The sequence below is a fragment of the Lonchura striata genome, chromosome 2 (assembly GCF_050655825.1).
Source record: "Lonchura striata isolate lonStrDom1 chromosome 2, ASM5065582v1, whole genome shotgun sequence".
NCBI classification, from domain to species: domain Eukaryota; kingdom Metazoa; phylum Chordata; class Aves; order Passeriformes; family Estrildidae; genus Lonchura; species Lonchura striata.
In genome coordinates this window covers 153745401-153768190 of record NC_140704.1, presented here as the reverse complement: position 1 = coordinate 153768190, position 22790 = coordinate 153745401, and the positions used below count along the sequence as shown (strand labels likewise).

At 38.5% G+C, this 22790-nt stretch overlaps 1 long non-coding RNA gene across 2 annotated transcripts in view; it reads left to right on the top strand.

The window, feature by feature from the left end:
- The first annotated feature begins 850 nt into the window (after positions 1–850).
- LOC146768496 (uncharacterized) overlaps positions 851–22790 on the top strand; it is a 38471-nt gene continuing 16531 nt past the window's right edge. For both annotated transcript variants that reach the window (XR_014953139.1, XR_014953138.1), the window contains exon 1: positions 851–22690. This is a non-coding gene — a long non-coding RNA (uncharacterized LOC146768496). The remainder of the gene's footprint in view (positions 22691–22790) is intronic.

Genomic DNA, 22790 nt, shown 5'->3' with positions numbered 1-22790 from the left:
CCCTTAGGATTAAGACAGAAACTCTCTTTGGGACAGAGAAAACATCTCCTTAATTGGGTAGTTGGGACTGCCTGGATGCTGCAGTAGTCTCAGGCCACAAGGCTGGCTGGACCTTTCAAAAAATGTATTTAAAACCTCATTAAGTCATAAGATTGTTTTGATTGGAAAAGACTTCTAGGGTCACATACACCACCGATCCCAATAAAATATGTCCCGAAGTCCCACATTTTTAAAATGTTTTTTAAATCCATTCAAACATGGTGACTCCACCACTGGCTGATTCCCTCATCCACATCATTTGCAAAGATATTAAACAGGGCTGACCCCAATTCTCAACCCTGGAGGACACCACTGGTGCCTGGCCCCAGCTGGATTTTACTCCATTCTCACCCAAACCATGAGCAAACAGTTTATCCATGAAAATGTTGGGACAAATGGTGGCAAAAGCTTCACTAAAATCCACATAGGCATCTCCAGCCTTTCCTTCATCCCTGAAGTCACCTTGTGATAAAATAGGATCAGGCTGGCCAAGCAGGATCTGCCTTTCACACCCCTGGTGTCCCCTGGTCCCCTGGGGGTTCTCCACAAGCCACGTGGTGCTGCTCCAGGTGATTTATTCCATAACATGTTCCAACACTGAGGTCAGGCTGACAGGCTGTAAAACAACTCCTGTGAGGAAAATCTTCCACATTCCAGCATTTTGCCTTCAGGCTTATGCCATAATTATGTGAAAACCACATTGTATCCCAAAGGATAACTTTTTCTACGCAGAGCAAATAATTTTATTTATTTATTTCCTTTGAATGAAAAAAAAAAAAAAAGCCCAACACTGCTTGTTCTCTATTGGGTAAGGATAGCTCTTCATGAAATGTAAAGTAATGCAGTATAAAACTGAAACAGTCAGCTTTCTTGTGATATTTACTGAATTTTACATGATCTGAATGTGATATCTGTGCTCTAGTTTCTGCAATCTACTCCACAGTTTCTAAAATATACACACTAGATTTGTGCCTATTAAAATAGCATTATATAGACATAAGGTGGTTCCAGTAGACAGTTAAATCCAGTTCCAACCTGAAGGTTGGATTTGCAATTTAAACAGAAGGTGACAATTACAGAGTTAAAAAGATTCCTTCATGTCATGAAATGCTTTTGCCTTGCCTTAATTCCCCTTTCTTTAAGAGGAAGTCCAATTTTTTACCTCACTGCAGACTGTAGAGGATGAATACATGAAGGTCATTAAATAGTCAAATAGTAGGCAACAAAAATTATTCTGTAGTGACAAACAGTTAGTAGATACAAAGATAGCTCTAATAAATAATTGCTTCTGAAGTAATTTTATCTTTTTAAAGAGTCACATGGACTATTGAAAGCTAGTAATTTTATCTTTTTAAAGAGTCACAAGGATTATTTAAAGCTGTTTTCAAAAAGAATGTATTTTCATAGAGTAAGAAAATGTCAGGTTATAAAAATTTTGATCACTATATAAGTTTCTTAAGGAAAACAAGAATTTAGCTGTTGATATCTCAGCCTCTCTCAAGCAGAGTAGAAACAAGACCAAGGGCAGATGTCAGAATTTTTTTCCACAGAAAGCACTTATTTTCTTTATCTATGACACCAATTTTGTTTTATTTATAAGACATTTAAATGAATATTCAATTTTTATTAGTCATGCTTGCTTTTTGGGTATTTTATTTAACATCAAAAGGTAACATTTTTTATTCATGAACATTGCACTGTGAAATATTGATTTAAAACACCTGAAAGCATATCTTGACTTATCTTGATTTTTCTTCAATTGCGTCTTTTTCCTCCCTTTTGATCTGTGCTGTTTCATCAGTAATGGCTTTAACACATACAGCAACAAGCAGTCCTGTTGTTTTTTTCCAATTGAAAGCCACTCTGGATTATCCTCTTCCACTGAGATTTCCTTTCTGAACTCCCTCTGATCTCTTTGTCAAACACAGGCACTTCAAACAATGATGGTGTGAGAGATATTTTATGTGCTTCAAGAGTCTGATCAGATCCATAAACATCTTTTCCTGCCAAACATGCTGGCTCTGTTATTCACCAAACACTGGGATGCTGAACATTTGACTTCTTTGTGTGCTGGTGATTGTTTCTCCTTTTTTGTGCCAAGGCTCGATGCCTAAAAATAATAACTGTAAATATGGAGTAGTTGTGCATATTCTCCTTTTGCAACTTTTGCTCCATTTCTGCTGCTGAGTCTGCAAAATCAAAGTATTGAAGTCAGGTTGCTGTGCTGAAGGCAGATGGAATATTTCAGGAGATATCAGTGGCAAAAAAAAAAAAAACCTGAACACTTCCATTTTCTGATATGGGGTCTGCAAAATATGGGACAAACCAAACTCCTTTTCTTACATATCTTCTCTCTTCTGTACTCCTCACCTGCCACTCTCCCAGAGAAAGTTAAACGGCATAAAGCTGTGAGCTATCAAGTGACCCGAGAACCTGAGGTGGGAGGGAAATTTCTAAAAGAGGAAGCTGAAATCCCTGAGTTTCTTTGGAAGATCAATCAAACCAGCTGAACTCATACAATTAAGCTCATACAGATGGAAATACCAAGGTTTTCTGTAGAGTACAGTTTGGTCCCTCATAAAATAACTAAAATGAGAGCGTTTCTGCTCTTTTTTTGGAAGTGCACAATCCAGCCATCTCCACATGAAGTGAGGGTTTAGGTTCTCATATTTAACAGGCAGTAAGTTCTGTACCAGCAGTCAATGGGAACAAGGAGGTGACTCATCCCAAAAAAGATGAACATCTTGTTTTAGGCTGAGTTTCACCCACTGCTGTGTGTGTCAGGAGTCCAGACTGGCTCAAACCCTTAGGCTGGGACAAACCCAGGCTTCAGGCACCCACCTTGAAACACAACCCTGAGGATTTGGCTGCTTTGAATGGGTGCAGATTTTATCTGCCCGGGACTTAATGAATTATCTCTTGTCTCTTGCTATGGCTTGGCATTCATCTGCATCACTACTGACACTCTCAAATGATGCTAAAACCAGAAAACGCACAGAGATGTGAAGATTTATTTGTTTATACACAGAGTTTGATAGCAACAAACCCAGGTTTGATTCTCAATGAAGACAAGTTGAGGATTATGCCAAATTAACCTGTCCTCCCATAGTCACATTTCATCCATCCTTCCTTGCTGTATTTGGGCAGGATGGACCTGAAGAGCTGAAGTTGCCTTTTAGGAAATTCGTCTGCAACGTGTAGCTCAACAGGGCTCTGCTGTCAGGGGACAGTGCCTGCTGCTGCCATCAGAACAGCAAAAAGCTGTAGAGGCAGATTTTTCTTCTGTGTCTGCTATCAGGAATAGGAAAAAAAGAGTGAAATAAGCAGAGACAGATGGTGGGAACAACAGACAGCATAAGTAGCATTAATCTAATATGCTCCTACAGGATAAAAACTGGGTTTCTAACTTAAACAAGTTCTTCAATACACAACTGAAACACACTGCAGCCTCGAGAAGGTGGATATTTTTACTGAATTACAGATATAAAAATTGTATGGATTACTCATACTACGGTAAGAATTTATCTAAAATGCAGCCTCCAATCTGAACTGCCTTTAGTGAATCTTGCCTTTTGCAGATGGAAGGTTTAAAAGCTGTGTGGTTTTAGAGTGTTCTACAGGACAGTTGTGAACCTCAAATGTCTGAGATTTTAAAAAAGCTTTTAAATGCAGGAGGGTTCTAATATGGTATGCTGGCATGTTAGCCAACATGATTATTTTATTAGATACAAACTAGTTAATAGCCCATGGAGGATTTTTTTTTCTTTAAGAAAAATGTGCTATTTCCCTACTGCTCATTTAAGAAAAGCTTTTAAAATTTTCATTACGAAAAACCTCAAAAATTGCCACTAATTTCCCCCCTTCTCTGCCTTTATACTGCTTGTAAATCAGATGTGATAATAACTTCTGAGGAGCTGGAAAGAGCATATTTATCTCCCTGAGAAAGTTATGAGGATGACAGCTCAGTGCTTCAGCAGTGTCAGAGCTGTTACATTTCCATTCATTAACTTTCCCTTTTTCTATATAAAACCACATAATTGGGACTTCCCTTAGTGGAAACATTTAGTGCATCTTTAATGGGAGACTCAGGATCACAGCAATTTATGCCTGAATTTGAGAATTATTGAGAGCTTCCTGAGAGCTGCCAAGTGTTGCATGTTCCCATAGAATCAGCATCCTTCTGGATTGGACTCTCTTCATATTTGTAGTGTTAATAATGTCAAATCCTCTGTAGTACTTTTCTAATCTATTTACAAAATGTCTCATGCCGAGCATCTCCAAAAATATCTATTTTTTTTTCCTTTTTCTAAGTATGTTTTCTCCAAGCCTGAAGTTATTAATATAATGTAATTTTTCCCGTTCTTCCAGGTGATTTTTTTTTGTTAAAATGAATGGGAGAAATAAGTGTTAATTCCAATTGCTGATGGGGAGGTTGAGAGTGAAAACTGTAATCTGGAGGAGAGAAAGAAAAACTTCATCATGATGGTCTTGTTCCACCAGTATCTGCAAAGTAAACACTTTGCTGGAATTCTGGATTTGTGAGATTTCCAGTTTCACACTTGTGAGGTAATTTGTTAATTTAAGGCTCACCTGACCACCAGCCTTCAGAAGAAAAGAATGGATCAGAGTTAGAGCACAACTCAATGCAACTCTGTGATTTTTAGATCATTCTGCCATGGGCTTCATGCACAGCTCAAGAGTTCAGTGCCCACAAAGTGAAGAACACACAACAAAGAAAATGAGAAACATACAAGGAATAGGTATCTTGGGAGAAGTTACTTACCACAGAGTCATAGAATCTCCTAAATTCATGAAATCACAGAATAATCTCAGTTCCAAGGGACCTACAGGGATAAACAAGTCCAGCTCCTTGCCTTAACCACAACTGAATCTGTCAGACAAAAACCCCAAGCAGTAAAACACAATTTTTCTTAGAGAAAAAGTCACTGTCAGATTTACTATGTTTCCTTTCCTAATAAACTTTACCTCTCTCAAAGGCTGCAGTGAATCCCAGAAAGATCTTCCTCTTTGCCTGATCCTGCTGCATCCCCTGAGCAAGCTGGGAAATTTTCAATAATAAAATGTAATATCATGAGGATTGAGAAATACTTTTGTGTGTGCTTCACACTTCAGCCCCAAAACTATTACGTAAATTTTCTCTTCCTGCAATAAAACAGGTAGAATTCAAGCAAATCCCTCAACATTCCCTTTACTAAAAACTGCCAATGTGGTGTAATTTCTTCCTTAAGAAAACTGAATTTTTGCAATTATATTCTCAACCACTGCATGAGTACCAAGTAAGCAGACCTGAAAATACATATGTTTTTCAATTCTAAAAGCAATTAACCAAATTCAAAGTACATCTACTTCAATATGAAATTTTATTTTATTTATGTTTTCCATACCTCCTGGCAGTCAGACACATCTTACATGCCCAGATGTGAGATATCATTGCTGTGATAAACAACCACATGGGGCTCTGAGTAACCTGGTCAAGAGGAAGATGTTCCTTGATCCTTGAAGATGAAATGATCTTTAAGGTCTCTTCCCACCCAGACCATTCTGGGCTTCCATGTTTCTATATTAACAGGCCACCACAAGAGTATTGAACAAAGCACTAGCGCCATGGATAGCTCCAATTCCTTCAGTCTGTGCGGGAACCCAGGACACCCCTCTGGCTGCCCTGGCTGTCTCGAGACCCTGGCAGGGGGCTTGGAGACCTTAGCATGAAGTCAAAAACAGCTGTGGCTTTGATTTTAGCCCGTGGAAAAAACTGTCAACTTTGTGTGAAGATCTACAGGTCACAAGAGTTTGAGTTAATGTAACACAGGGTGAAAAAGTAGAATTTTGGGGTTTTTTAGAATGGGGTTCAGGAGGCAAGATGGAGGAATTTGGGTGTGTCTTGTCCTTCCTCTCCTTCTTCTTGTCCTCCATCTTTCACTGTGATGGTGACACTTTTTTATTGGTTTAGAGTAGAGACACACTGTCTAACATAGGTGATAGGTATTGGGAATTAATCGTAAATAAAGTACACGTATTTCATAGTATAAAATGTAAGCACCACCCTAGAGGGCAGACAGAATGCCACAATCTGACTTGCTAGACAGAGCTCAGCAGGTCAGAGAAAGAATGTTATAGATAAGAGAAAATAAAGAACCTTGAGAAGCAAAACCAACACACCTGCACTTCTTCTTTGGCTGTGGGGCTGGAAGGAAAAGACTTTTTATGATCTCAGGGTCATCTTGACCTCAAAACCTCGAGAAGTCTGAACTGAGATAAACCTCTTAATTAGAGCATTTGGTACCTCTTTAACTGCTTAAATACCACAAAAAGGAATGCAGACAAAGGAACCCGCTTGCTGTGCCTGTGGAAAATACAAATTCATGCTTTTATGTCCCCCTCTCTCACTATATGGAGCAGTGACCAAAAGTGCATGTCTTCATGAAAGTATGGACTTAGTTTTCTTTAACATTTTCTGTTACACTATTCAACACATCCCAGAGGCTTACACACTGAACCTGGTGGTTTTTGGCACCTGTTTGTTCACAGAGTGCTTGAAAAGGGGATTAGAAATATCTGGTCACATATTCCCTGGGATCTGCAAAAGTTCAGGAATCTGCTCATGCAAAGAAATCAAGGAACAGTAAATCCAGAGGCAAGGACTTGTGTCAGGATTCTGTGTCACAAGAGATCTTGGTGTTCTCAGCTTGTGTGACATTTAGTCATTAATTCTTGGATAGTCTCTGATCAGGGATGTGGAAGGAAAGGATCTGAGTGCCTTGAGACAGAAAATGAAGAGCTGTCAACAGGGCCCTCTGAGGCATTTGCCTGCAATAATTGGTTCTGGATTTGAGGACAGTGGCAATTTCTCCAGCCTAATGCCCCTAATTTATGTCACGTCCCATGCAGGACATACAGTGAAGACAGGAAATGTTTTATATTAAAAAGTAATCACTGGTTGATTGGGCAGGATTCCACATTTTGGTGATGATGGGGAGAAGCATTTCATAATACTGATGACATATGAAATGTTCAGGAGAAAGAAAAGGATAAATGATTATTAAAAGCCATTTCTTCAGTCTTTCTTGAGTCAACATGAACCAAAAATCAATGCTATTTTTGAAATCACGCGTTCTTTAAAGATCAGAAGTTTTCTGTTTTATTCGTTTTTGAAATTTAAGTTTGTTTCTCTTCAAAGATCAGTCTCTAGAAACATAATGGGAAGATCTCAGCAGGAGCAGCTGGGGGATCAGTCTCTTCTCCCAGAAAATCAGTGATAGGAAGGGAAAAAATTACCTCAAATTGCACCAGTTGGAGGTTTAGATGAGTAAAAAATGAGTACTTAAATTTTTTTAGTAAAAATAATATTAATAGAAAGAGTTGTAACTATTGGAACAGGACAAGTGACAATGACAGGTTGGCAAAGGAGTCACCATTCCTAGATGTGTTCAAAAACTGTGTGGATGTGGCACTTGAGGACATGGCTTAGTGTTGAAAAACTGGTGGTGCTGGGTTAAAGGTTGGACTTGATATTTAAGGTCTATTCCAATCTAAATGATTCTGTGGTTCTAGGATTATGGTGGCTCTTTTAGTCACTTTATTTAAACACAGTTTGTTGTTCCCCATCGTCCAGTAAGAAATACTCACACAAGAAGGTAACATAAAACATATAAAAATGCTTAATAAATATATGAATCAGGTCACTTTAATAATCATTAAATTGCCTTAAATAGAAAAAAACTCTCTAAAGAAACAAATTAATTAGTGTATCAGGACACTGAATTTTGCTTTTGTGGGTGCCTAAGCTATTGATACCTGGATTGTTCTAAAACTACACAGATATTTTCCACTTTGGGCTTGTTTTGAGTGTTTTTCTGCAGCTCATAGATTTTCCTTGGGCTGTGGAGATAATTCTGCCAAGTGCACAGATAGCTGAGCTAATCATGAGTCTTTATTAAAGGCAGGGAGCCTGAAGATTACAGCTCTAGATCTTCTCTTTTCACCTGTGACCTTATTGTGTGGCTTCTTCTGGCTCTTTGTTGTTGTGGTGCAATATTTCTCAATAGCCCCAGAACAAAGAATGCAAGATCCATTTGACATTTCAAACAGAATTTAGGCAGGGCAAATTGGAAATACCTGTGTCTGGCCAGGGGACCAAATTCACTGATGCTGTATTTGCAGAGTGCAGGAAATCTTTCTTTGCATGAGGAAATAAAACAAATTGAAAGACAATAAATCCCATTGTCTTGTTTATGTCTCAGAAGAACAATCCTAGGGCTGAAATGCCATGTAGCTCTCAGTGAGACACCTGAATCCAGTGGATGGACTCCCTGGCTATGGCAGTGTGTTTGGAATGAAATGAACTTTTTGGTCCTTTCCAACCCAAACCATTCCATCATTCTATAATTAAATATGATTTGTAAAATTACCATTTACTTTGGATTTGCCTCAGAAGTTTCTCATCCAAACACAGCCCCACGCAAGCACCCTTGGATCTGCCAAGGTCACAAAACACAAAAAACTACCTTCTGAATCCTAAGAAACACTTTCTCTTGTTCTGATTCATTCATTCAGCTTGACTGAGTGAGAAGTCCCCTGCTCTCTGCTGCCTGCACAATGAGCTGGGGGTTGGGGAGCAAAGCAAAATGAATATGTAGCTGTTTCACGGGGTTATAATGGAAATTTCAGAGTAATCTGATCAGATCTGTTCCAATACACCCTCAAACCACTCCTGCAATAAGCATGATGAGTGAGCACATTGAAATTTGAGCCCAAATTGTGGGACTAATTCTGAGTTTATTGAAATGAACAAGGACAAATGAGGTGCTACTTTCTCTCCCAGACACACAATCAATTTTAGAAGGGCTGCAGCACCTTTATCATGACTTTTAAGCTGTAAATCACATCAGAGATTTGACTTTTCACTTTGGCTATGGCTACAGTGACTTGACTCCTTGATTCCTTGTGTAGATAATAAAAAAGCAGAGATCATTTGCATTTAAACTTGGTCTGCTACTATTAAAAACAAAACCAACAAACAAACAAACAAACAAACCAAACAAACAGAAAAACCAAAAAAAAAAAAATGCCCCCCAAAAAAACCCAGAAAAACCCCACCAAAACAGAATCAATCTGAAATCAGCCTGAAGTTCTGGCAGCAGGACACCTTTGGCACCTTTCTAGGTATGTTTCTTTTTTTTTTTTTTTTTTTAATCATTAATCATATTCAGCATTTACTTTTTATTTGCCTATTTCTGGCCTCACATGACCAGCTCAGCCAAATAAATGCTTGGAAATGTTTTGAATAGCAAGAACATTACTTAGCCTGGAGGGCAAACCATCCTCTTAGGATGTTAGAGAGAGAGTTTTTAACAACTGAAGCCAAGGATATCCTATAATTCCTGTCTCCCACTTCTTGAATAAGCATTCAACACACGATGAGTTCTGGGTTATGGTGGCCAAAGCTTTCATTGCATTTCCTTCTCAAGAGATTCAGTCTAGCACAAGATAATTCTGATTTAATGAGTAGTGCAGAGTCGGCTCAACAGATTCTGATTTTATATTAGGGGAAAAAAGTGAAGGCACTTCACTAGGAGGTTAGTGCAGTACTGGCACAGATCATCCAGAAATTGGTGGGATCCCAGGATGGAGGATTTTAGGATTTGATGGGGCAAAATCTGATCTACTGCTGGGCACATTGTTGTGATGTGCAGATCTCTAGAGGTCCAAGCAGTATCTCCATTGCCATAGGATCCATTTGGCTTGAGATTTGTGCAAGTGAATCAGAGAGGATCCAGCCAGAAATGAATGGGACAGAAATGGGCACACGGGTTCTAAGAACATACTGAGAAGGACCTCATAATTCTTGATGCCAACAGAAATGTCTTTCGATCAAAGATTGGATTTGGTTTGATTTTCAGAATTATTAATTTAGAAGAGTGGTTCTCAGATCTCCCAACATGTTTGGTAGAAGAAGATGAGTTACCTTTTCTATTTTATTCCAGTATTTTGCCTGCTGAACTGAAGGTTCTTTTAGAGATATGTAGTTTAAGTGACTGCAGGAGACAACTAAGAAGTTCTCCTCTAAATGTTGTTAAATGTTCTAAAATATCTTAGACTACTACCAATAAAGAATTCTACAGCAAATATGTGAATGACTAAAATAACTACAGCAAATAGAGTTTTCATCTCTTTACATTAATGTCTTATTGCTCTTAGCATTACTGGACCATTAAGAAAATGCAGTTAGGGATAATTTCTGAATTTTGTTTTCTTCCTGAATGGTCGTCATGGCAGATTAAACAAAAATAAGATTTAAACGTAAATAAAGAAGCTGCTTTAGACAGGCTCTTATGAATCCCTCTCTCCAGATGAAGAACTCTGCCAAGCAGATGAGTTATCTTCTGCCAGACTGTTCAGAGACTGAAACTGCATTCTAGGATACAAAAAAAATATTTTAAAAGAAAAAAAAAATGCTTGGAATAATCTTTGGGAGCCTTTGAAAGCAGCAGATAAGATGCTGTTGCCTTTAATTCTTTAATTCTCACAGAATACAGAGAAAAGTGAGCCAGAATGGGATTGACAAATGACCATCACAATGACAGACTGGGACAATTACAGTAACAAGAAGGAGGCAAGATTTTATTTTTGAATTTCTCTAATAAAGCACTTGTAAGGAAAAATTAAAAGGAATACATTAAATTAGGGTGGATAGCTCTGATCTTTTTTTTTCGATGTCCTGCTATGGAATAGGAGAACCTACAAAAACAAGAGATGAACTTAAAAACGGCTCAAAAGAAGTGCAAGGGCTGGAGACAAAATAGTTTAGAGCTCAAAAATGTCATTTTACAACCTTAGACACCACCATATGGGTAGCATACAGGCCTCAGCTGTTGCTGCTTGCTCTTTATTTGGTTTCAGATAGAAAAATTCAATTTCCACACTTGTCAATCCAGTGTTGTGCACCAGCTTCTAACCACATACACACAAATGCTGTGTAATCGTTTTTTTGAAAGATGTTACATGTAAACCTGTCAGGAGGAGTTTTGATAGCTCTGATTTTTAAGCATAGTTTGCATTTTTAAGGCAATAAATAAGTAAATACAACTGAACTGACTACAAAAAACCTGTAATCAAGAAAACCTTCAACAAAACTTGATAAAAATCATGAATATATCAGATACCTAGAAATGCCTGTCATGTATATAGAGTAGCTAAATTTTTTCCAGAACTAAAGAGAAGATAACAGCTTCATTCTCAATTGCCAGCACACACACGACACTTTTGATATGAGATGTCCTTCTTAGCTGGAATGTCTGAGCGCACAAGAGATCCTCAAAATGGGTGGGAGTTTCTTTCAGTTACCTAAGCCTGTTCTCTGTATATGAAAGAAGGTGAGGAAAAAAATGTACTCTAAAATCCATTCTCACCTTTAACTTGCAGCTAAAGAGACATCACATTTTGGACAGTTACAATTCCAATGAATATGCAGTCAGAATTAAGAAAGTAAATTCAAATCTGAATTACAGTTAAAGAGAACTGAATAGTTTTTACTCTCAATAAATCCATATGCATGCCTAAAATCCTACCATGATATTCACACTTATTTGCAAAAATATCAAACTTTTTTCTAAGGAGTTGCTCTGAGCTCTTCTCATTTGGCCAAAATGCCAGACTTTTTGATGGACATAGTCCCAGCCTGTGACAGAGACAGGAACACCTATTTCCTTCCCAGCCAAGATCTACACGGCCAGCCTGATAGGAAAAACATCAATCTACCTGTAAGGTGCACTGAAAGATGCTGATCACATTCACATGGATGTGACACAGTCAGGTGTGGCTCCAAGTGACAGCAAGTGCAACCATTCAAGTCTTTATGCTCTTCTAGACCTTGAAGACTGGAGACTATTTCAATTTAAATTACCTGCTTGTTCATTTCCTCCATGGTATTTCAGGATACGTGGAGAAATCTCATATACAGTTTGGAAATTGGAGTTAGGTTTTCCACACTGCATGATCTCCCTGAAAGTTGATAGTGGATTATATATAAAAGTGGTGCAGCACCTGCCTGGTGTCCCTGAGGTGTTTACCTTGAAGGTAAGAAGAGGTATCCATTTGAAGCAGTTTGTGGCAGGGTAATGAGAGTCCAGGGAGCACAAAATTCAATTATGTGAAGTGTGTAATGTATGTGTGTTTTCATGATTTGTATTGATCCATGTGTATGACAGATTGGTTATATATTGGGTAATATATTACCTGGTAAATTAAATACACTGGACTGCAGCAGCACATTAGGTGGTGTATTGAATTCTCATGGCCACTATGACATTTTATTTGTGGGTGTAAGAACCACTGTTATTTCGTGTGTGTGTATGTTTGTCTGGTGTAATTGTAATTTACAGGTGATACTTGGGTCATTTATGGAAGTATTTTGGCACCACAATATATAGGTTACTGGGTGCCCTTGCCATGAGTGAGGGGAAAGGATGAGTTTCTCTCTTGGGGAGTCAAGAGTCTCCTGACAAGTCCACGGTCACACCTTTCACAGCCTTGTCAGCCTCAAAATGAAAATATCTGCTGGTGAATATCTTGGCACATCAAGTTTCCTTCAGGTCTGAATCTGGATCATGTTCTTTTTCAAGAGCATCAAAGCCATCACCAGAAAAATGAGCAAACAAACCGAAGAAACTTCTCCAAAATCACCCCAAAAACCCAAAAAAACTTCCTTCTATAGTGAGCATACTCTGCGGACCTTTGCCTCAAAAAAAAAAAAAAATGGAAAGGAACAAATTCTATAAAGGAAAAAACAGGAAATGGAGGGTTTTGAAAGCACAAAAAAAAATGTTGTTACATTCCTTTTGCAAAGGAATTAAATAAAGAGAATAAAACAACATTTCTTTCTCTTTGCCCTGATGATTTTGGCTTGCAAAAATGCGGAAGCAAATGCCAAAAAGTTTGTTTTTTCTAGAGTGGGAAGTGAAAAGAAGATTTATTACACCTTATTATTTATACGACTTCTTATAGTTGCAAATGTATTTCAATAATCTTTATAGAGCTCAATTATACCACAGCCAATTGATATGAGTGATTTCAGTACTTCTTAATATGCTGTTTAAAACCTCCAGTGAAAACTTTTCTTAATGCATGGTATAAAATATATGGCAAACTCTTTTAATATAACTAAGTCTTGGTTTTATTTTGTAGCTAAAATGCAGAAAGCACGGAGATTGGGTTTCTATTATTCTATAGAGATGTTTACCTCATTTCAGTCCTGTCAGTATTTCCACTTCCAATTTGGCAGGGTCTTGCACTGTTCTTGTTTATTTGTTTATTTCAGGGAATAATTATTTCTTCTGTTCTTGATTTATGCCTGTTCTTGGCTGTCTGAAATTCTGTGCTCTGTGCTAAGCTGGAGGTTTATGCTCATCAAAGTGCATCCTCTTAACTTTAGCTCCACTGTTACAGCACTGGGTGTGGTAATTAAAAATTTATTAATTGTGGCATGTACTTGGGCTGGAGATTTACCACCTCTGAAATACTCTGTGGAACTCAAATCCTGGCATCCGTATTTACCTGCCTGATCCCTCCTTGGGCATCTCATCTTTTAAACAAACTCTGTGCAAGAACATGAGAGGGGGGCAACACTTGTGCAAAATGTTTCTTGTAAAAAACAGATATGTTTGTGACTTTTCAAATATGTGGTTAGGAACACTTTAAATTGTTTTCACTTAACAGTGTAAGATGACAGAATATAACTTTTCATCTGTGAAGGAAAGAGTGAATCTAGGCCTCAAGAGGTGAAGCTTCCAAAAATGAAAGGCCAGTCTCAAAAAGGTAGGTGCAAGGTAAGTTGTAAAGATGTTTAAGTAAAATAGTATGTTCATGTTGAACTGAATAGTGCTTTGTAGAGGCATTAGTTTCCATAATTAGCCCAAGATTTATGATTAGTCCTGGTGACGTGAATATCTCCCTTCTGGAGCTCTTGGGTTCACACTACCCAGGTTCCCTGCATACCACAGCCTGAGGTGCTTCTGCTGCATTTTATTAATGTTCTATTTCTGTTGTGTTTCTCGGTTGTATCAGTCTCCACCAGACCCTGTGGATACCAATTCTCTAAAGAGGAAGGAACTTTGACTTCTGTGGTAACTCACACCTCCTGTCTTCAGTACTGTCCCTCCTCTGAATTTTCCTCCATGTGTTATGAACCTGCAGCACACAAGCCCTGAGAATGACAACCTGTTAGCACAGAATTCTGGTGGCAGGTTGTATTTATCTCTCCTCGGTCATCTGTACAAAGGAAAGGAATATTCAAAATTAAATAGCAACCTGTAGCAGTGCTGTGTAACTTGACAAGCAGACATAAGTATCTTTAGCAATCTAATGCTGTCTGAAATTAGATATCTTCAGAATAACAGTGTTTTCCAGACAAGCAGGAGGATGATGGGCAGACTGATTCTTTGCAGCAAATTAAAAATCAAGTAGCCTTTAAGGTGAGAAGGCTGCATAAACAGGATGAAATGAAATATTCTTAGGTCTATTATTTTCACAGAATCACAGAGCTGTTAAGATGGAAAAGACCTCCAGGATCACGGAGTCCAACCTTTGACCAACCACCACCTTTGTTAACTAGACCAGTACACTGAATGCCACATCCAGTTGTTTCCTGATCATGACCAGGGATGGGAACTCTACCCCTTCCAATACCTGACCACTCTTTCCAGGAAGAAATTCTTCCTGATGTCCAGCCTGAACCTCCCCTAGCACAGCTTGAGGCATTTCCTTCTGTCCTGTCATTAATTTCCTGGTAGAAGAGGCTGAGTCCCACCTGGCCCCAATCACCTTTCAGGGTGATGTAGAGGGTGTGAGGTCTTCCCTGAGCCTCCTTTTCTCCAGGCTAAACACTTCCAGCTCCCTCAGTCACTCTTCCTATGACTTCTTCTCAGGATTCTTCACCAGCTTTGTTGCCCTTTTCACTTCGCCTGAGACAACTACACATTTCATATGAATAATAAAATATTCCTGAAGATTTTCCTGCCAGGCCACCAGGTATAAACTAGCAGGAAAAGCCACAAGGCAAGAAAATGAAGATAGAATTGATCAGGAAAATATTCTTTTTTCAATAAATGTACAACATCTGCACAACATTCCTGCTGAATTTTTGACCAGTGTATTTTTCTGACCTGCCTTGCCTCTCTGATCTGCCTGCTCTGCATCTGGCCAAAATGCACGGTAGCATGAGATGTTCCAGCTGAAACTCTTCTTTTCACTTATATTTTTCATACTTCACTAAAGAGCTCCTTGATGTTTTCTTGGCTATAAAAGTAGAGGTCCCACAGTTGCATGACTTTGCTGCCATCAGGAAGTCTCAGAGAAACTCAAAGGAATTCTGCTTTGTGGGAGGAATGAAAACACATCAATTTTCACTCAACTGATTCACACGGGGTCAGGGTTTTGCCTTCCTTTTCACAATTCTTCTTCCAGGTAACAAGCAACAGGACGAGAGGAAATGGCCTCAGGTTGCCCCAGGGGATGTTTAGACTGGATATTAGGAAAGATTTCTTCACTGCAAGGATGGTGAAACACTGGGACAGGCTGCCCAGAGAAATGTTGGAGTTAACACCCCTGGAAGTGTTCAATAAATGTGTAGATGCAGTACTTTGGCACATGGTTTAGTGGTGGACCTGGCAATGTTAAATTAATGACTGGATTTAAATCGAGACCTTTTCCAGTCTCAGTGATTCCATGATTCCATAGCTGTACCTCTCTGATTCTTTCTCTGCTGATGGGGAGATGTGGAGTTGGGAGTTCATATCAGCTTGCATGGCATGTTGCTGCATGGAAAGCATATTCTTCCCAATTACTTTGGACACTAATTGAGCTGAACTGAAGAATGATGTGCTAACTTGGTTTGCTTGCTATGACTCAAGGATTTACAAAAGATAACCCATTTAGGGCTCAAGATGCCTGTGCCAATTGTTTTCCTGAACAATGTATCTTTCAAACACCTTTTCCATTATCCACGTAAATTAACTTCATTGTCTTTGGAAGTAATTGACACTGTTTTTTATTCTTCTTTCATCTCATAATTATGTCAATGTAAACATAGCCAGAGGTAATTAATCCAGTAAAGGGGATAAATTCTGCATGCTGTGCAAACAAAAATTAAAAATCCAGGGAGATTTAGTCAGTAACACTGTGAACTTAATCATCTCATAAGATACATTAATACGGATAATATCCAGCTTTGTAATTTATTTTCCTCCAGTTTCAAGTGTGAACAATGGTTGCCCATAAGTATCAAACAATGGTAACTGATAAACCAAGGCAGCTGTTTATACCTAAACCTTGATTTATTGTAGGCAATGGCTCATAAATGTTAATTTTGTAACAATGACTAATCCACTTGACCACACTTTCAAATAAAGAAGCCAAACTATTTCTGTTCAAATCAATTTTTTTTTTCTGTATCATGAGCTATCAAAGTGTTGTTTGAAGAAAAGAGCAGAAAAACCTTTCAAGATTTTCTTTGGTAAGCTTTGTCTAAAATGGTTTTGTAGACATTAATTGAGGCTTAAACTACTTTGTCCGTTATCTGATTATCTGCTTGCTTGGAAAGCACACAGAAAGAATATATTGTTTAATCAATTTGCCTCCTTTTTCAGGCATAATTTCTCTTTAGACTCTGAATTATGAGAGCAAGAATTTTGTGTTACGTTGCACAGTGTTGGGTACAAAAGTCTCAAACTGCAGATCAATCTCTGACATGTATTACCATGCAATAACTGATCATTAAGAACATTGATTATAAGTAACAGCTAAAATCATCTGCACCATGTTCAGCTGAGCAATAATAAGTAGATGGGAATATTCTCAGGTTTTACTTGCTGTAATCTGTTAATCACGTGCAAAGCTGTGTTTTCCCAGCCAGTTACTAAATGTTCTTTTTTATGGGGATAAAGTAATTCAGAATTTTTTGAGATACAGAATGTTTTAAATGAAAACTTAAAGGGCTGACTCTGGAATTCAAGTTTCTGAAAAGATACCCAGGTTTTACATTTTTGGCATACGTGCCTTTTCCAATGCAAGAATACAAGTCAAATTCAGATAAATATCTGGGACAGGGAATAGAGAAAGACATTTCCTGGTCCATAACACAAATTCCTGAGGGAATCATGTTTAATAAGGTCCTTCCAAATATTTTCCAGAATTAAAATATATTAAACAACTAAGTTAATAATTAAATATATATAATTCAATAGAACTGAAATATAATAGTTGTATACAAATATTCTGAGTTTCAAGTCTCATCTACATGAGGCCATAGAGTAAGTTCATGTGTCACAGAGGAAGAGGCTTTTGGTTTTTCATTGGTAGAAAAGGAAAACACAAAGCAGTAATAAACTATTAGATTACACACTAATTACCAATAGAACTGGACAACAATTTTTTCTTGTCAGCCTTACATTTAATCTTATGAATTTTCTTTTTGACAGAAAAGAAATTCCACAAGGATAAATGTTCTTATTAGAGGCAGCACAGATTTAACTGCTAGATTGTTTTTAACAGTTTATGGGTGGACAAAGCCATAATCGAAGGGACTAAAACTACTCAGAGCTGCATATTGTCCTTTTACTCCCACAAAGATAGCAGATAATGCCAGGTCTTTAAATATATCCAGCTTTCCCAAAATGTTCCAATCCAAGAGTATTTTGTTGGTCCAACAGACCCAGCAGAATGCAGAGGAGAGACTGTTCTGGTACTGAGTGCTGTGATGATTAATGTTTTTTGTATTGTTACATATGTCCTGTGATCAAAACTAACCTTTAACAATGCTCGTTTCTTGCTCTTCTGTCTTTGCTGGCACAAGAAGATTATTATTTTTGGAAAACAGGCTCATCTAAACCAGAAAAAGTAATTTTTTAACATTAGAGTTAATTTGGCTTTAAGCAGGACTTTTTTCACACCTTCTCATTCTAGGTAGTTTCAAACAATCACAATAATTACAGGTTGTTTTGCATGATATTTCGCTTTCAGTGAGCTTAATTACATGCCTGAAAATGGACCTATTGATTTTTTCTATTATCATTGAAACACTTAAAGATAGATTTTTTTAGGAAAAAAGTCCTGTGAACAATATATAGTGCAATGTCTTCCGAATTTATCATAGCCCCCAATGCTGCAGATCAACAGTTTCTTGTACATTTCTTTGGCTGATGACAAACACCTTGCAAATCTGATCATGTTACTGCATTTGTTTTACTGACTGTTTGTGCAGCCAGGTTTCACAGCATATGATAAACTAATCCAGAATAAAAAAACCCACCAAAATTACACTTACCGTATCTATGAATACATATTTATTTAAAGGGGAATAAAACAGAGCTGGAGAGGGACTTTTCACAAGCGCATGAAGTGATAGCAAAAGGGGAAATGACATTGAGTTGAAGGAGAGTAGAGTTAGATTAGATATTAGGAAAAAAACTCTTCTCTGTGAAGGTGGGGAGGCCCTGGCACAGGCTGTCCAGAGAATTTTTGGATGCCTCATACCTGGAAGCATTCAAGTTTGGGCTGGAAGGGGCTTGGAGCAACCTGGACTGATAGAAGGTAAATACCTATAAGTTCCTTTCCAATTCAAACTGTCCTGATTAAATGACTGGATGATTATTTGGCATCTTAAATATTTCCTTAATCCAGTTCACCAAACAGTTGCCAATCTGAGTCATTCCAGCACAATGCCTGCAGTTGTTGGAACAACCAGCTGGAAACTTGTGGGAAGGGAAGAGGGACTAAATTTGTCTAAGTTAGCTACAGCAGCAGTACCACTGAATGTGCAAGCAAGGAAATAGTTTCATTTTGCTCTGAAAATTAACTTCTTTATATGGAAAATATATGCAAATTGACCAGATGCACTGAGAGGGGAAACATAGAAGTCCTGATTTAGCAAAGTACTTAAGCACACTCTTAAAGTTAATCATGTGCTTAAGTCTATTCACTGAAGCACTTGACACATGTGTGTGCTTTTGCTGAGTTAATGTAATAAAGCAGAGACCATAATGATAGTCCTAGGATAAACAGACAGACTGGAGTTGTTAAAAGCAGAGCATGTGCAAGCTCCTGCTTCCTATATCCCATCCTAAAATAGGTCTCTAGAGCAGAGATGCATCTCACACTGCAGGCACTCCTCCCCTTCCCTTGAGGGAACTCAAGGACTACTTTAGATGAGACAGCAAATGCTCACAAAGCCCAGATTCAGTGGCATGAGCTGGCACCATGGGCTGAAAGCTGCCTTGCTTTCAAGCAGCAGCTTGTTCTCCTGGTCAGGGGATGTTGGAAGTTTTCTGGGAGAAAAATGCAAAAATGATGTCTCATCAAAAATTATGATCTCATCCCCTAAGAAGATGACCCATTCCTCTCAATACTGGATCCTTGTTAAAAATGAATGAGCAATTGCTTCCTGCTAAAAACCCCCAATGAAATGTTTAGAATCATGGAATCATTAAGTTTGGGAAAAACCTCTCAGATCTTCAAGTCCAACCATTAACCCAGCACTTTCATGTTCACCACTAAACCATGTCCTCAAGTGCCACATTTACACACATTCTGAAACCTCCAAGGGTGGTGATTCACCACTGCCCTGGGCAACTTGTTCCAATGCCCAACCACCCCTTCAATGAACAAATTTTTCCTAATATCCAGTCTAAAGATCACGTAGGGAAGGTTTGTTCAGACTAGAACTATTGTTAGGATGAACCTACATGCCTGAAATCCTGGCAAGCAGTGGTGATTCAGGGAGGCACAGTCACCAAAAAAATTAAACCTTCTTAATGGAAAAACATGAACCTTATTTCTCATTAATGAGCATATACCTTACCCAAGGTCATTAACTACTAAATGTGTGAGTAAGCCACAGGTGAAGACACCTGTGGGGCTGTGGACTCCCCAGTCCTGGAGATGGTCAAGACAGGCTGGATGGGGCTTTGAACAACCTGGTGTGGTCCATGGCAGGGGGGTGGCATTATAAAACCTCTAAAGTCCCTTCCAACCCTATCCATTCTATGGTTCTGTGTTTCTAAATTTAGAACTTTGCTTCTAGTTGTCTACAGGTGGAGGAGATATCAGAGCTCCTGTGACACTCAGGGAGATCAGGTCCATGTACGTACAGGAGCCTAGAAAGGGAAACAGCTCATCCTAAAAAAGACTGGCTGTTCCAGCTAAATTCTTTCTAGTTTTTGTGTATCACATGGAGTTCATTGCTCTTGGTTTCCATGGAATGCTCACATGTGGGTACTTACCCCTAAATCTTTCACTGAATCCTATCCTGAGCAAGTTAAATTGCTCAAGACACTCCTGTGGAGTGGCACACGCAAAGTTCATTTAGTAAATATCTTGTTTTACCCTCTTTCTCTGGGAACCTGGTACTGTGGAAGACACGACACTCCTGGTCAACTGGCAGGCAGCAAAACTCCACAGAGTTGTTCATTCAGACATCCCCAGTGGATAAAAAAGCTAAAAAAGAGGAAAAAAAAGGTAAAACCTGTATGTTGAGTTATAGAAGTTTAATAGGACAGAAAAAGAAGGGCAAATTATAATAAGAATAAAAGAAATAGTGCACAATTTCTCTTCACCTTCTGACTGACACCTAGCCAGTTCCTGAGCAGAAATTGCCACTCACTGGTCAACTCCTCTGAGTTTCTTTGTTCAGCCTGATGCCATAAGGTACAGAATTTCACTTTGGATCAAATGTCCCAGCTGTGTCCCCTCCCAGGTTTTTGTCCATCCTCAGTCTCCTTGCTGGCAGGGCAGTACGAGTGAGAAATCCTTGACTTAGTTAAACTCTAAACAACAACTAAATCATCAGGGTGTTATCCACATTATTCTCATCCTAAGTGCAAAGCAGAGCACTGTACCAGCCACTACAAAGAAAACTGACTCTGTTCCATGTGAGAACAGGGCAGTACTGAGCAAGGTGAATCCTGTTCTGACCAGCTCTGGCTGTTCTTACATCCTGACATCATGTTGTCCTTATACACAGTCATTGTTTACTTTGTCTGTGTCCTGTGGTGGGGCTTGACTCTTTTGTATTTCATTCTTTCACCAGCATTTCAGTTGTTTTTACAATATCTGCAGTGAAAACCCATTGCTTTCCTTCCCTCTTTTCTTTTTGCTTTATGCACGATTTTGCTCATTTGGCATTTTCTCAATTTTTACCTGTTTCTCATAGCTCTTAGCAACCAAAGCCTATTGTAGACTTGAAAACTGATGCCAAGACATCCAGAAGGATTCTAGGATGTCAGCCAACTATCATTTCAAGCTTAGATGCAACTTAAAACGTTTTCATTTTTTTTTCCTTCTTTTCAACACTCTCCTTTCCAGGACTTAATATTCCACCTGCTATTCAGTCACCACAGAATCATAGAATGGTTTGGGTTGGAAGGGACCTTAAAAATAATTTTGTTCCACCTCCTGCCATGGGCAGGTGCACCTTCCACTAGACCAGGTTTATAATAATGTACATAATAATGTATGTGCAAGATGCAGGTTAATGGTTGTAGACATGCAGTTGAAAAAATAAATTAAATTCATTTCAAATAAAGGTGAAGATGACAAAAATAGTTTTTGTGTCTATAAATAGTAAGTAAATCACCATAAAATGTTGCTGTCAAAAACTCTGTTGCAACTGGTGTAAATTTGCAGTATGGAGCAAATAGGCATGGGTTTGATTCATCACTTGTGCTCAAGTTATGCAATGCCACCAAAATATTTTATATAAACACTGTTTTGTTTACTTTTACCTGGACTTGATAGACTGCAGGAAAACATAAAATCAGATCCCTTTTATTCACTCCCTTATCAGTCTGTTTATACTCCCTTTTCACAAGAAAAAAGGACCTTGAATTTATAAAACACAAAAGAAGTTTATTCTTGTAACTTCCCTCTCCCTATAAATTTTACACTGTCGTGCCCCTATTGACTTAAGGGGAGTTAGTACTGACTTAATGACCGGTCAGAAAAAGTTCTTTCTTAACACAGCTGCTTTACAAGGCAATCTTGGTGTCTGCACTGGCTACAGGATGCCTTTGCTGAATAATAATATTGGATATTTTACTTGGTGCAGGCATAAATGGCTGCAACTGCATTGACTTTTCCAACATATATTTTACACACCAAATTTCCTCTGTCTGTGAAATAATAATTAGTCATTCATATCCTGTGCATGGGGGAGCTGAGAGTTCCTATCTGAAGCCTGGATGGGTTTTGTAACAGCTTAGACTGGAAGAAAGAGCTTTAATGAGAAATCAGTGTGACTGTAAACTACACTAAATTAGGATCTTCAGGAGTTGGTATCTACAGTGCACATCTGAGGAAATCACTCTGGGTTCCTGTCAAAGGTAATAGAGAGCTCATTTGTGTAGTCAATGACTTGAGGATGTGATTCATCTCCTTAAACAGGCACCTGCATTCAGTTCAATATAAATTCTGTTGACCAGCTTTTTACTGACTGTTTTAAGAGCCTCAAGAACCATCTCTGAGGCAGATGCCCTGCTGCAGATATCTGGAGTTAGGTGGGAGGAATTCATCAGTGTTGTGAGTCTCTTGTCTGAGGATTCCAGCCTGATGCTACTGCTGCATGCAGGTTTGGCTCAAATTTGGGGTAAGTAAAGAACCTTTAGAAAAATTACTACCTTTTATTACAGAAAATAAAGGCTGTTCAATATGTGGACTGTGACAGCTCAACTTTTGTCTATTTTGTA